This window comes from Suncus etruscus, chromosome 7, assembly GCF_024139225.1.
Source record: "Suncus etruscus isolate mSunEtr1 chromosome 7, mSunEtr1.pri.cur, whole genome shotgun sequence".
Lineage (NCBI taxonomy): Eukaryota > Metazoa > Chordata > Mammalia > Eulipotyphla > Soricidae > Suncus > Suncus etruscus.
Genome location: NC_064854.1, coordinates 93212868 through 93224485, shown reverse-complemented (window position 1 = coordinate 93224485; position 11618 = coordinate 93212868). Strand labels below are relative to the sequence as shown.

Sequence of the window (11618 nt, the reverse complement as noted above, 5' to 3'; positions counted from 1 at the left end):
TCACACATCGTGTCTTGTTGGTCCTTCTTCTTACTGTCCTAATTGTGGACTGTCCCGTGCTACTGATTCAGCCCCCAGAAGGACCCCAGTTCAAGGACACTTCCCTCATGGCTACAAATAACTTTTCAAGCCCAAACATATTATTCTTAATGAGAATGGTGAATTCTTAATGGCCTTCTCATTAAGATCAGGCACAAGACAAGGACATCCATTGTTCTATTTTAATTTATTATATGTCCTAAAAAGCATTCAGGAAAGAGGAGGGAACCAAGAGGAGCCAAATTTGAGAAAAGGAAGTGAAATTATATTGATTTTTCAGATGACATCATAATATATAGTGAAGACTAAAAAATCCTCAACAAAGTTCCTAGAAACAATAAACCAATATAATAGAGTGGCCTACTACAAAGTCAGTACACAAAATAAGTTACTTCCTTTATAGAAATAATGAATCAAAGGAGGAAGAGATTAAAGCTTATAAAATAATGTCAAAATATAATCAAATACCTAGGAATCAACTTACCAAAAGAGTTGAGAGACCTATACCATGAAAACATAAACATACTTAAGAAAGAAATTGAAGACTTCTGGAAATGAAAAATCCATGTTCATGGATTGAAAGGATTAATATTATCACAATGACCATCTTACTTAATCTACTATCTAGATTTAGTGCAATCTCTATCCAAATTCAGACAACATTCTTTAAGGTCTTAGAACAGTCAAGAACTAAGTTGTGTGGAGTCAGAAAAGACCCCAGATAGCCAAAACCATACTGAAAAGAAGAAGAAGAAGAAGAAGAAGAAGAAGAAGAAGAAGAAGAAGAAGAAGAAGAAGAAGAAGAAGAAGAAGGAGGAGGAGGAGGAGGAGGAGGAGGAGGAGGAGGAGGAGGAGGAAGAAGAAGAAGAAGAAGAAGAAGAAGAAGAAGAAGAAGAAGAAGAAGAAGAAGAAGAAGAAGAAGAAGAAGAAGAAGAAGAAGAAGAAGAAGAAGAAACTGGAAGGAATTGCATTACCTACATTGAAAATAAAACTAAGAGAAAAAAAGTCAACTCAAAATGGATCAAAGATCTTGAGATCAGACTGGAACTATAATGTACATTTAATAAGATATAGACATAATGCTCAAAGACCTAGACACCAAAGGAATCTTCAAAGATATGATGACAATTTCAAAGGCTATAGAATCAAAAGTGAAGAAATGGGACTACAATAAACTAAAAATTTTTCTATATAGCAAAGAAACATGGGAGTAAATTAAGAGAGCTTACTGATTAGTGGGAGAAAATATTTGTTCTCAGCACATCACATAAAGAGTTGATATACAAAGCACTCAGAAAGAGTAACCCATGCTCGCTTCAGCAGCACATATACTAAAATTGGAACAATACAGAGATTAGCATGGCCCCTGCGCAAGGATGACACGCAAATTCGTGAAGCATCCATATTTTTGCAATTGAACTAACTCATCCCCTCCAAAAAAAAAAAAAAAGAGTAACCCTCTAAGACAAAAATATCCTATTATAAAGTGGGAAGAGAAAATGAAGAGACATGTCTTCCTCAGTGAGGAAGACAAACAGATGACCAGCAGACACATAAAAATTGTTCATTATCACTTATCATTAGAAAAATGCAAATCAAGACAACAATGAAAATAGCACATATTAAAAAAAATACTGAGAGCAATCTGTATTGGCAGTGATGTGGTGAAAAAGGACTCTCATTCACTGCTGGTGGGAATGTTGTCTGGATAAACCTCTATGGAAAACTGTATGGAGGGTTCTCAGTAAACTCGAAATTGAGCTGCCATTTGACTCAGCAATTGCATTTTTGGGTATTTATTGCATGCCATAAAAACAATCATTCAAAAGTATCTGTGCACACCACTGTTCCGATCACATCACAGGTAAGAGTAGAATCATCAGATGTCAACAACAGATGAGTGGATCATGATAATATGGTTTTATATAAAGGTAAATACTAACATAGCTCTAAAAATGATGTATTCATGCTATTCACTGCAACATGGATGGACACTCACACCTATGTTAAGGTGAAGTAAGCTGGGAAGATGATGAATAAACACAGGATGCTATCACTTACATATGATATTAAGAATAAGTGTATGAGAGAATAAAATACTTTAAATACGGCTTTTTTTTTAGAACACTACTGACCTCAGAATATATGTGAGGAGAAGAAAATGAATGGAAGAAGAAAAGATTGTTGTGAATAACTAGAGAACAGGGGTTAAGAGGATTCAGGAATTTGCTGGTGTTAAGAACTTGACAGAACTAAATATACCAATGTGTAGGTCTAATAATGAGACCCAAAATTTAACAACAAAATTTTAAAAGGTGCTTATTAGTTATGGCAGGCTATATGGGAGAAAGGAATGGGATGGATTCTGGGACATTGGTGAAGGACAGGAGGTTGAGAGCTTGGCGGTGGGAATTGAAGCTGAAACTATGTATATCTAACACAGCACTTTGAATCACTTGGTGAATCACAGTTCTTTAAATTAAAAAAATTATTTCTCTAGCTTTTAGAAATTACTTTTACAATAAATATAATTTACCTTATATGGTTCTTAATGTGTTAAATATATATTAATAGACTTATTTGAAGGTCTTCATTCTACAGCAGTTTATTAGTAGTTAAGTTTGGTGATCAAAAATTGCATATGTTTATTTCTCTAGTTAGAAGTACAATGTACTCGCTAACTCCTAAGTTTTTCAAGGGTCAACTATAGTTTGAGGTCAATAAATATTCCTCCATACCAAGATGAGACAGAAATAATAATCTCTGAACACAAGACTTTGGTCATAAACGTTCAAGGACAGTTTTACCTCTCCGATATGTCTCTTTTTCTGGAAAAATACTTGACCTTTCACTTGGAAAAATAATTCTTAATAAGGGCTCCAGATTTTTTGAGTAAACCATTTCATTCCTCAGCTCTGAATTTCACACCTCCTATAGGATCTCTAAACATAAACAAAAAAAAGTCCACTGATTTGATGAAAAATGGTGTTAAGTCTCATGTTGTTTCAGGAATTTCCCAATATGCACTAAATTAACTTTGGGACCATATGAAGCTGAGTGGTAGGAAATAGCTCCATTGAACACAGATGGCAGGTCTAATGGTTCCTTGCAGCTGCTGCAAACATATGGAATTCAGATTGGGATTAACACTTACCTTCACAGTGTCACACACAAGGTATGGGATGGCTTCTCAGTAATGTACACCAAGCTAATCTTACAGACTCTGAAACCACATAAACTCACAAGGCTTGGGAACATTTGATCCAGGAAATCTGAACCTAGGCAGAAATCATAAAGCATCAGGTACATGTTAAGCAGGAATTTATCTGCTTTTTGTCTGAAGTGGTCTTAGATCCAGCCAGCTTTTGTCTGAGTCAGAGTGAAATATTTATAGACAAGCTGTTTTCTAAGACAGAGTTACAGACCTATTCAGGTTTGGGTAAAATACCTCTGCCTGATGCCCACCTGCTGAAACCTAAAATCCAAGTGCAACCAGACATAAGCTAACTTGTTTTATGGTAAGGTTTAGCACTTGATATCAGAATAGGAAGAAAGGAGATTTTATACTGAAATATAGTTGCTATGATAAAGTAAATAATTTTGACAAATAATCTGGTTTTGTTTTTGTTTTGTTTTGTTTTCAATTAAAATGAACCATGATTAGCTAAGGTCACCATTTTTGTTTTACATGAGAAGAGTGATAGTTTTTTTTTTTAAGTGAGGTTTCAGTTTTACCATTCCCAAAATTTTCTTTGATGTAATTTTTCAGAACTAGGGTTCAATCAAGACTTAAAGCAACATCTTTGGAAAGAGGCTCTGCTTATTTTTAATAATTAAAGTCATTTCAGAATCAAACTGATGAATTAGTTAAGAGTGTAGTTTTGGAAAACAACAAAAAGTGTTTAAGTGAATTACTAATGTCACTTTTTCTCAAAAAAATTCTTAATTTAATAGTGATTAAGTATCTTAATATATCTATTACTTTATATTCAATTATATGAACCTATTAAGGCAAGGTTATAGATGATTGGAGGACCTTCCCCCAAGGTTAAACAGAAAGGAAGAAGCAACTCAAAATTACAGATGTTTATACTCAAATGCTCTTTGCAAGATTCTGATGTCTCATTTTCCTTACTTTCTATCTTATTTCTATCTTCTATCTTATTTCTATCTTACTAATCTATTATTCTCTTTCATTATCCAAAGGTTTACTATTTTATGTATTATAACACAGATTTAAAAGAGCAGCAAGAGGAAATTCAAATAAAATTTATCTTGCCTTAATTCAAATTGAAGATCCAAGTCTCCAAATTTTAAAAGCCTTAAATCCTCCTGTCAATTTTCTCTGCTTATCTCAGATATTGTTATCTATGATAGCTTCATTTATAACTATCGAAAACACACTCACATGCCAACCATAAGAATAAAATATAGGGCCGGAGATATAGCATTTGGCTTGCATGCAGAAGGACGGTGGTTCAAATCCCGGCTTCCCAATGGTTCCCTGAGCCTGCCAGGAGTGATTTCTGAGCGTAGAGCCAGGAGTAACCCCTGAAGCGCTGCCAGTGGTGAGCCAAAATCAAAAAATAAATAAATAAAATAAAAAAAAAAAGGATTAAAATATATCACTATTTTTATAAAGATGTAAATCTTAATGCACTTAAAGCATTATGCACTAGATTTTTACTTCTGTGTAAATTCTCCTGGTGAAAATTTAGCTGTAAGTAGCTAAAACACATAATTTAACTTTCAACAATATATCCAACTAAACTTTGTGATTTTATAATAAAGTGAAAAAGAAGGGAGGTAATGAGTGAGAAGTAAGTAGTCTGTGACACACAAAATCTTTGGTAAATTTTATCAATTGATAAGTTTTAGTTATCGCTTTAATGAGCTAGGAAAAAATAAAATACTCACGATGTGGATAAGAAAATTAACAAAACAATCTAGTCATGAGGTGAGTGCACAGTGCATGAGCAACTGTAACAACTTGAGAAATGAAAGAGATAAGCCCCATGGAATTTATAAAATGATCAAATGTTTCTCAAGAAATTTCAAAATCGTGAGAGTGAACTCTGTGTTATTAAGACTCGGCATTTGGGTGGGTGTTGGTAAAATAAAAAAAAACAGAGAAGACTATGAGAATACCTACTCTTAAACAAATTGTTGTTGATATGTAACAATATCCAACCTTTCATTTTTCATCATCACAGTAAACACATCTGACATATCTAATTTTTTACTAATTTTTATTGTGACCAAATGAATAACAAATCTTTCACAAGCAATATTTAAGGCACATAGTGACAATGAGTCCAGTGCCATTCCCCCCACCCAGAGTTGTCCTCCCTCCACCCCTTTTCCCTCATGTGTCTCATATCTCCCTCCTTTGCCCTCCCGAGCTGTTAGTGTATACTGTTCTCCTCTGTGTATAACTTGTTGTACGATAGGTATCAGATTCCCTTGTTTGTTGAATTTGGGTTTGGTGTTAAGTTTGATCATTTTTTTATTTCCATTCTTGTTCATATGGCTGTTTGTTGGCCCTGGTACCATTCATTTTTATTTCCCCCTCAATTCATGAGGCAGAACAAGATGATTCAAGTTTGTGGTTCTGTTGGAAGAAGACAAAAAAAAGACAAAAAGGAAAAAAAAACAAAACTAAAACCAACAACAACATTAAAAAAAAAATTAAAAGACAGTAACTACCAAAAAAAAAGCACACCGGCAACAACAACCAAAAAGTCACACCAAATAATAACCACAAGAGTGAAAAAGAAAGAAATAGAAGGAAAAAAGAGTATAAGAAAAAAAAACAAGAAGAAAAAAATAAAAATAAATAGGGAGAATCATGTTCGGTTGGTGAAGTTCCTTAAAAGACATGACTTTGGACCCAGACATAAATGTAGGTAACAACACATTTTTTTCACTTTGGAATCAGACTTTACTCCCAGATATTTAAACTACCTAAAATTGCCAAAGCAACAAGACAATACAAGTTCTTGGTCATTGGGAAAACTGACCATAAATAAAATAAAATTTTAGAAGTTTAAAGTAGAAATAAAGATATGAATCTACTTTTATTGGGTGGGTGGAATGTTATTCTGATTTTAAATTTAAATTTTGATTTTTTTGTTTTTGTTTCGGCCACACCCGTTTGATGCTCAAGGATTACTCCTCGGCTAAGCGTTCAGAAATGCCCCTGGCTTGGGGGACCATATGGGATGCCGGGGGATCGAACCACAGTCGTGATCTTTTCTTGGCTAGCGCTTGCAAGGCAGATACCTTACCTCTAGTGCCACCTCGCTGGCCCCTAATTTTTTACTTTTTAAATTTTTATTGTGAACAAAGTGAATTACCAGTTTTTCACAGTAATATTTAAGGTACATAGTGACAATGAATCAGGGGCATTCCCACTGCCAGTGTTGTCCTCTCTCCACCCTGTTCCCAGAATGCATCCTCGATCTCCCTCCTTTGCCCCCCCAAACTGCTAGTGTAACTGGTCCCTTCTGTATAAAATGTAGGAGTTCTTATCCCTAGTAGATAAGAACTTGTTTCTATACAAGCTTGTTCTATATCTGGGTTCTAGGGTTTGAGATAGTATGGCCGCAGTCTGATCACATGGAGTCTAAGTTAGGTCCACATGACACATGTTCAGGGTGGGAGGCATCCCTGTATTAGAAAATGTATGAGTTCTTATCCCTAGTAGATAAGAGCTTGTTTCTATACATAAAATTTCTCCTTTTTTATTATGCCTTTGCAAAAAGGAAAGGTGCCATATTATATTGCTGGTGCATTTGGGGGGTAAAAATGACAAACTACACAATATCTGTGCCCTGTTTTGACCTGAGCTTTTATCCCAGGCAATACTTTTTCTTCTAGATTTTCATACCAAACAGAACCAAAACATGTGAAGTTAAAGAAAATATATATTTATATAAAATAGAAGAAATATGGGGCCGGCAAGGAGGCACTAGAAGTAAGGTGTCTGCCTTACAAGCGCTAGCCAAGGAAGAACCGCAGTTCAATCCCCCAGCGTCCCATATGGTCCCCCCAAGCCAGGGGTGATTTCTGAGTGCTTAGCCAGGAGTATCCCCTGAGCATCAAACGGGTGTGGCCTGAAAAACCAAAAACAAAAAGAGAGAGAGAGAAAGAGAAAGAAAGAAAGAAAGAAAGAAGGAAAGAAAGAAAGAAAGAAGAAAGAAAGAAAGAAAGAAGAAAGAAAGAAGAAAGAAAGAAAGAAAGAAAAGAAAGAAAGAAAAGAAAAAAAAAAAAAAAGAAAGAAAGAAAGAAAGAAGAAAGAAAGAAAGAAAGAAGAAGAAGAAAGAAAGAAAGAAAGAAAGAAAGAAAAGAAAGAAAGAAAGAAAGAAAGAAAGAAAGAAAGAAAAACCAATTTTGAAAGTGGAGGAGGCTACTTTTATGTTTGGGAATAAACATCCTAAGAGTCATTATTATAAAGATATTAAATATACAAAGGAAATATAGGCATCTATAAGTCTTTAGAGATATTCTTGTGGGGGTGAAATCCAGGGCACTTTTTTATCACACACCATGGTCTTGTTGAGTTTGAGAAATGATTTGCAGTATTAAGGGATCAGTAGTGTCCTTGGCCTCGGGGTCCTTCTGAAGCTGAATCCAGTACCCAGCAGTAGCTCACATTTGGGGGTGGGGTGAGAAGGGCCACATAGCATGAGTGACATATATAATTTTTTAATAAATGTTACCAGACTAGAACGCATCATAGTTAAGGAAGAAAATAATTTAGGAGCACGTGAAATTAGTAAGATACAGGTTGCTGGGCCAGAGCATTGGCGCAAGCCATAAGGTGTCTGCCTTGCACTTGCTAGCCTAGGAAGGACCACAATTCAATCCCCCAGTGTCCTATATGGTCTCCCAAGCCAGGAGTGATTTCTGAGTTCATAGCCAGGAGTAACCCCTGAGCATCACCAGGTGTGGTCCAAAAACCAATAAAAAAAAAAGATACAGGTTGGAAGAAATCATTAAACTGTATGTAGCATTTATTTGGCAAATGTTTTACAGTGAGCACTCTTCTTGACTCACAAGACAAAAATTATATTTTATAAGTTTAATATCAAGAAATTTACAGCATATGTTCCTTTACCACATTATGTGGATTGATGCCTCTGATTCAGAAAATAACAATTGGCTGAAACAGAAGAGAAAAAACTTTCCTTTCAGCCAACTGTTATTTTCTAAATCAGAGGCATCAATTCACAAACACTTATGAAACTGTTTCACTAAGATATTTTTAATCTATAATACTATGTTTTCTTCCTTTAAAACTGAACGAAAGTTTGGCTGGGTGAAGTATTATTGGTGAAGTGTTCATTTCCTTGATTTTTTTCACTATATCCCACACTGCCTTCAGACCTAGAGGATAGCTTGTGATAAATCTACCTTAAATCTTAAGTGAATTTCTTTGTATGTAAATTCCCTTTCAAACATTTTGCTTTCAGTTTCTAAGTCTATGGATTTCATCACTGTGACTGGGATGTGCCTTGGTCTCTTTATTTTGGTCTCTTTTACCTGGTACTATGTGAGGATCTGGCATGACTTCAACAAGAAAAGCTTTTCAGGCTGATTCCTGCTGGGTGCTTTGGCACATAGGAACATTTTAAATGGCCTCTCATCTGCTCCCTGCTCAGTTCACTGCTCTGTTCCCTGATTTGCTCTGTGAGGCAACCTTGAAGCAGCCCAGAGGAAAAAAATCTCCTGAGGGCACATTACCAAGGTAGCAGCTTCTGCCCCTGAAGTGCAGAGACAGAGGAGCACAGCACTTTTCTTCATGGCCATGCATATCTTCTAGCCAATGAACCTCACCACAACATGTAGAAAATACAACACTACTAGAGTGACAATGGGGAAATAATGCAGGCCAACACCATACATAGAGAATGAAGATGGCGGCTCTGATGACCCCAAAAGTGCCAACTACCTACTTAGTCTCTCAGATAAGGAAATTAGAGAAGAAATATAAAGGATCCTCACAGAACTAAAAGAAAGCATCGTTTGAGCTGAACAAATTACAAATAAAAAAAGAGGATATGAAAATAGAAATCTGAAAACTCAAACTGAAATAAGAGGTCTGAAAAATTTAGTAGACGAAATGAAAACCTCGCTGGAAAGCCTCTCCAACAGCACCTGAGAACCAAATCAATGAGCTGAAGATGAGATGCATAATAACTTTCTACAACAGAAGAGACTGGAAAAAAATCTTAAAGCAAATGATCAGACAATACAAAAAAATATTCAAGAATGTGAACAGATAAAAATAAAAGTCTGATAAACTGAACAGAAACAACATAAGAATTGTTGGAGTCCCAGAGACCCAGAAAGAAATTCTCCAGGAAGAATCAATAGTCAAGGGCTTCATTACAGAGAAACACCCAGAACTAGACTGCATTCAACCAAATCCTGCATGCCCAAAGAGTACCAGTTGAAAGAGACCTTAAGAAAAGCATCCCAAGTTCCCCCACTATCAAAGCCTTGGCCATCACTGGGCAGGAACTTAATGCCACCACAGACCTTGAGTAGGTGATAGGGAAGTGACAACCCATAGACCCCCCCTCCTTTTGCAAGTCACCATCACTTCAAAGTTGCAGAATCAACCACCTGCTTCTCAAATGTCCATCCCTTCTATGATCAGGGAAGAATAGGAGGATCTATAGGTATACACTCTGACCATAATTTTGTAGCAATACAAACCCCATTGACACTTCAGTTGATACTAGAAAGTTCTATATCATATCTCTCTTAGAATATATATAGTCCCCAAACTAAAAGAAAAACCTAACATACTAACCTGCAACTCTCTGCCACTCCTGGGTATAACACCCCAAAAACCCGACACACCAACCCACCTATGCAGAGAACAATAGGGAAACTGTGGAAAACACCAGCAACTGGGGACATAGAAAAATACTAATAGATTCCCTAATCCCCAAAATAGGATGAACTTTATAGAAGAGGACCTAAATTCAGCATTCAATGTTTTAGCAATAAAATTCAAAGAATGACTAACAAAAGATATTAAGCAATCAATAGATGAGCAATTCATCCAACTCTAAGAAGAGTTCTATCAAAGGAGAGTTCATATAAATGAAACTAAGGGAACTAAAAAAACATGTTAGCAAGCTACAATAGAAGAATCACACACATAGAGAATCATAGGAATGAACTTGAAGATAAAATACTTGCCAGAAACAACAAAGACAACAAAGAAATGAGAGACAAAACATTGGGGGGAAAAGGTAAGGTACTTGATGAACAAAGACAAAAGAAATAATCTAAGAATTGTAGGAATACCAGAAGGGGAGAAGAAAAAGGAAAAGAGTAACTAGTGAAGAAAATAATTGCAGAAAATTTCACTGACTCTCTAGAAAGAGACACCTGCACAAATCAGGAGGCAAAAAGAGTTTAGAATAAAATATACCCTAATATAACATCACCAAGACATATAGTAATCAAAATGGCAAACACAAAGAGAAAGACGTATTCTTTAAAGCAGAAGGGAGGAAAAAATACCTCAAGTACAAAGGGAGGAACATAAGAATCAAACTATATCTCCCATTTGAAAAAAATTCAAGAAGAAAACAGTAGGATGACATATTTAAGCTACTGAACAAAAAAAAAACTTCCAATCTACAGTCCACTACCCAGCAAAACTCTCATTCATATGGGAGAGAGGACTAAAAACATTGTTAGACAAAAAAGAACGCGCCCTATTTGTGCTAACCAAACGATCTCTAAATGAACTACTGAGAGGTGATCTACACAATCTAAACACACAATTGTTACAACAACACTATACAATAAAATAGCATAACAACATTTTTTCAATAATCTTAAATGTCAATGATTAAACTCCCCAATTAAAAGGCATGGAGTAGAGTAGACATTGGATCAAAAAACAAAAACCAAATATCTGCTGCCTGCAAGAAACACACTTAAAAGAACAGGATATACATAGGCTTAGAATAGAAGGATGGAAATCATTATTTCAAGCCAATGGGGAAAAAAAGCTGGGACCACCATTCTTATTTCAAATCAAATAGCATCAACCTCAAGAAAGTGCTCAAAAAACAAAGAGGGTCACTACTTTTTGATCAGGGGAACATTAGACTAGAAATACTAACTCTAATTAACATTTATGCACAAAATATAGAGCCAGTAAAATCTGTAAAGCATTTGTTTGCAAACTTAGAGAAACATATAAAAAATGTGACAGTAATAGAAGACTTCAACACTCCTTTATCACCCTTAGATAGATCCACTAGGCAGAAAATAGCAAACACATAAGAGCCCTAAATGAAAAACTAGAAGAACAAGGCCTAATGGACCTATACAGGGTCCCCACCCTCAGAAAGAATACACATTTATCTGAAGTGCACATAGAACCTTCTCTAGAATAGACCATGCCCTAGGATATAAATCTAACTTGCACAAAATCGCAAACATTAGAATTATAAGAAACACCCTATCAGATCACAATGCAATAGAGATCAAAATTGATTGTAAAAAAGTTCAATACCTGGAGATTAAACAACATGCTTCTCAACAGC

General features: G+C 35.5%; 1 non-coding gene across 1 annotated transcript; it reads left to right on the top strand.

The window, feature by feature from the left end:
• The first annotated feature begins 1346 nt into the window (after positions 1-1346).
• Positions 1347-1449, top strand: LOC126015281 (U6 spliceosomal RNA). The gene has a single exon (XR_007498162.1). It is a non-coding gene; the product is annotated as a U6 spliceosomal RNA (small nuclear RNA).
• The last annotated feature ends 10169 nt before the right edge of the window (positions 1450-11618 follow it).